A 5,185-nucleotide genomic window follows, 5' to 3' on the forward strand; every position below is an offset into this window, starting at 1 on the left:
TCGATGATCCGTAAATAGCTCACAAGACACACCATAAAGATAATGCCTCCAAATAAGCTGTAATACAATCCTCAAATATTGAGCATGCTCCTCTTGGCTACGTGAGTACACCAAGATATATTCAATGAATACTATGATAAACGAGTCGAGATATGGTTGAAATATACTGTTCATCAAATGCATGAATGCTGCTGAGGCGTTGGTCACCCCAAAAGACATCATATTGAACTCATAGAGACTCTAACGGGTCCTGAATGCCGTCTTTAGAATATACGAGTCCCAAATCTTTAACTGGTGATACCCAGACCTAAAATCAATCTCAGAGAACACCCTAGCGCTCTGAAGCTGGTGAAATAGATCATCAATACGCGACAAAGGATACTTGTTCTTGATTGTAACTTTATTCAACTGCCTATAGTCGATGAACATCCGCATAGTATCATCCTTCTTCTTCACAAACTAAACCGGTGCACCCCAAGGCGACAAACTAGGCCTAATAAACCCCTTATCAGGAAGTTCCTAAAGCTGCTCTATCAATTCCTTCAACTCAACTAGTGCCATACGATATAGAGGAATAGAAATGGGTTGGGTGCCTGGCACCAAGTCAATATCCTTGTCGGGTGGCATGCCCGGCAAGTCTGCAGGAAACACATCCAAAAATTCTCACACCACCGGAATAAAATCAATAGTAGGGGTATCAACACCAACATCCCTCACAAAGGCCAAATATGACAGACACCCCTTTCCAACCATCCGTTGGGTCTTCAAATATGAAATCACCCTGCTGGGAACATAATCTAGAGAACCTCTCCACTCGATCTTTGGCAACCTCGGCATCGCCAACGTCACAGTCTTAGCGTGACAATCCAAAATAGCATGACATGGAGATAACCAATTCATACCCAAGATTACATTGAAATCAACCATACTAATCAATAAAAGATCAATTCTAGTCTCTAATCCCGTAATAGTCACTACACACTATCGATATACACGGTCCACAACAATAGTATTACCCACTGGCATAGATACATGAACACATGAAGTTGAGGACTCACGGGGCATATCCAGATAACGAGTAAAATATGATGATACATACAAATAAGTGCAACTAGTGTCAAATAATATTGAAGCATCCCGGTGGCATACTATGACAATACTTGTGATCACTATGTATGAAGCAACGACATCTGGCCTGGCAGGAATAACATAGAATCGAGCCTGACCGCCACCTTATCGGTCTCCCCCTCTAGGGCGTCCCCTAGCTGCCTGATCCCCACCCCGAGCTGGCTGGGCGGGTGGTGATGTAACTGGTGCTGAAGGCGCAGCTTGAATCCTCTGATGAACTGGACCTCCCGTAAGGCAGGTACAATACTTCTTCACATGACCCAACTCTCCACACTCAAAACAAACCCTCTCGAAAAAGATGGCAAGTACTGAGGCGGACCCTAAGAACTGGAATAACTACCAAAAGAACCTGGGGCAGGTGAACCCTGAACTGAAGGTGCTCGAGCTGAACTCTGAGCTGGGAGTGCACTAAGAGATGACTGACCTGGTCTAGCACTGTATGATCCATGGTTAGCAGATGCGCCATGATGATCTGGACGAGCCATCTGAGAGGGCCTATAAGGAGGACCTCTACTGTGGTGGAACTGACCCAGAAGGAACACCACTGAAACCACCCAAACGACGAGGCCTCTTGTCCTCCCTCTCCTCATGCTCCTGACTATAGACCATCTCTAGCCGCTGAGCAATATCAACCACCTCGTCAAACCTAGCATCAAATACACTCTCCCGAGGCATAACAAAATGCAACTGATAGTGGAGACCATCAATAAACCTCCTAATCCTTTCCCTCTTAGTGGAACCAACCAAACTGTGTGATGAGCCAACTCTGAAAACCTCATCCCAATTAGAAACCGCTATATCTCTTTCCTTGGTACTTCATGACTTTTCTCTATTAAATAATGAAGGATAATATAAGATTTTAAGTTAGTTGACGGAGAGGACCGTTATAATTACAACTTTGTTGCCGCATACATACAATTATATGTATGTAAAATAAATTCAGTTGTTATGTCCCATATTTATTGTTTGAAAAGAAAAAAAAAACAGTGAATTCACTTGCATCTGTTACAAACCTTGCATTCGTCCAAGTTAACTAATCCCTCCATTTCAAAAAAAAAATATATATTTAGGGGTTCTGTTTGAAAAAACACTTGGGGTAAAATATACATTGTTAGAGAGAGTGATTTGAAAAATTCATATCCAAGAAAGTTATTTGACTCAATGGTAGAGTATTATTGATCAGTAGTTGTGACAAGTTGCTCTTCTCCATGACTATAAGTCTATAACAGCTACAAAAAAAAACCTAATAACTCCAAAATGTTTTTCCAGACAAAAGGCAAATGGGCATTTATCCAAGATTTTGGTGGCTTTGTGTAATGACCCGATCAGTCTTTTTGTGTATTTGAACATCGTTTCCCCTTTTAAAGATTTTTGTATATGTATTTATGATTTTATGACTTGCGGGGATAGTTAGTTTTGACTCGAAAAAGTTTTAGAATGACTTGGACCCTTTGGTTTAGAAGCTTAAGTTGGAAATGTTAACCTACATTTGACTTTTGTGAAAACAATCCCGGAACGGTATTTTGATGTCTCTGATAGGTTCGAATCATAATTTTGGACTTGAGTGTATGCCCGAAAATGAATTCGGAAGTCCCTAGGTTGATTTGACTTATTTTGCCAAAAGTTGGCAATTTGAGGTTTAGGAATTTCATTAAGTTTGACCGTAGGTTGACTTTGTGACTATCGGGTTTTGATTTTGATTTTAATTTTGGAATAGGTCCATTTTGCTATTTGGAACTTGTCTGCACAATTTGGTGTCATTCGTAGTTGGTTTGATAGGATTCAAATGCTTGGTTGTGATTTTAGAGGTTTTTGAGTTTTCTTTTGAATTTCATACGTTTTGGTATCTGATTCGCAGTTCCGGATATTATTTTGATGTTTTGATCGTGTAAAAGTTCGTATGATATTTTTAGACCTGTGTGGATGTTTGGTGTCTAGTCCCGAGGGCTCAGATGAGTTTCAGACGTGTTTCAAAATGGTTTGAGTTGGTTTCAGGTTGCTGGTGTGTTAGTGCTCCAGTTATCGCAATTGTGAGCGCCAGCATCACAATTGCGATCACAGCAGAGGGGTCTCAGGTACCGCATTTGTGATACCTTGATCGCATTTGCGACGTTTAGGCTAAGATAGGTAGGTTCGCAATTGCAATCAATTGGTCACATTTGCAAGAGTGACAGATTTCGCAAATGCGGTGTCAATTTCATATTTGTGACATTCCTCTAGGTTGTCAGTTGCAATTGCGACTTCTACACCTGAACAATATGGCTGGAAAGATGGGATTAAGTCTCATTTTTATATTTTTGAATCCTAGACTCGGTAGGAGGCGATTTGGAGAGGGGATTTTCACATACAACCATTGGGTATGTGGTTTTGATCAATTTTCAATTATATTACATGATTATATATGAGATTTAACATCAAATTCATGAGAATCTAAGAAAAATTTGAGGATTTTTGCCTATGTTTTGAAAGCAAAAGTTGCGACTTGAGAGTCGAATTTGACTCGAATTTGAAAACAAATCACATATATGGACTCATGGGGTTATGGATAGTCGAGATCTACCCTTAGACTCGGGTTTTGACCGGACTAATTCGAGATTGACTTTTGTTGACTTTTAGAAAATTGTGTAAAGATCATAGCTTTATTAATCGTAATTATTTTTTCTTGCATTGTTTGATGATATTAAGTCGTTGGTTAGATTTGAGCCGTCCGGAGGCGAATTTTAAGGAAAAAGCTATCTTTGAGTGCTGATTTGGCCTAGTTGAGGTAAATATGCCCAACTTTGTGTAAGGGGAACTACCCCTTAGGATTTGGATTGATTGTACTATTTGAATTATGTGGAAGACGTGTGCATGAGGTGACGAGTGTGTACACGGGCTTATATGCGAAATTTGATCGGTTTAGATTGTTAGGTTACTTATATGCATTTAATTGAAGTTGTTATTATTCATTTTATCTTTCATTTTCAAGTTTATTATTACATGCTTTATTTGAAGTTGTTATTACATGTTCTAGTTCCATTGTCGAGGTTACTCTTATATGCATTTATTATTAGTAGTTGTTACATGTTATTCTTTCCATTGTTGAGTTATTCTCATGCATTTAGTCATAGTTGCTATTTCATGCTAACTCTTTTATTGTTAAGCTTATGTTACACACCTGAATTTGAAATTGCCATTTCATGGAAATACCTTCATTGTTAAGTCATTAAAATTGTAGTTATGAGTGCTATTAACACATTTTGGTTGAAGTTGTTGTTTACTGTGATATCTTTCCTTGTTGAGTTATCTTTCACTTCTTTGTTATTGAGATTCTTATATATATTATGGTTGAGCCGTAGGTTATGTGTTGTGGTGACATTGGTATTATTGATTTTGGCAATGTTGTGGCATATGGGCACGCGTGGTGCGAGGTTATTATTGTATGGTGATATTGATGCGTATGCGGCTAGATAAGGTGGGATTTATACACGTGTTTCTAGTAAGGGAGTTACTTGAAGCCACACGGTGAGATAAGGGGGCTAAAGCGTATGTAGCTATTTCAGAAAAAAATATTTTTAAAATAAATGCAAGGCTCACCCTTCAATATAAGGAAAATTGTGATTGTGTATTGTGAGAAGTGAATATGAGGTGTGGTACCTCGGTCGTGATTCTTTTTGCATATTCTATGTTGAAAAGGCTTGTTGATTTGAACGGTTATTGTTATTCCTTCATTCGTTTTACTTGCATTTTGACTGTACTTGATATCTTGTTGTTCTTATCATATGTTTATTCTTTGTTGTCCTTTATTGCCTAATTTTTTGTTGTTAGGCTTATATCATCGTACTGTTTATTTGTCATTTATTTCTTTTTTTTTTCATTATTAGATTATATTAATATTATGTTCGGGTTTCTTTTGACCTGGCCTCGTTACTACTCTACTGAGGTTAGGCTTGATACTTATTGAGTACTATTATGGTATACTTATGCTACACTTCTGCACATTTTTGTGCAGATCCAACTACTTCTGCTCGTGCTGGACGTCAGTGAGTTGACCCATATATTTTGGAGATTTCAAGGT

The sequence above is a fragment of the Nicotiana tabacum genome, chromosome 14, assembly GCF_000715075.1.
Source record: "Nicotiana tabacum cultivar K326 chromosome 14, ASM71507v2, whole genome shotgun sequence".
Classification (NCBI taxonomy): domain Eukaryota; kingdom Viridiplantae; phylum Streptophyta; class Magnoliopsida; order Solanales; family Solanaceae; genus Nicotiana; species Nicotiana tabacum.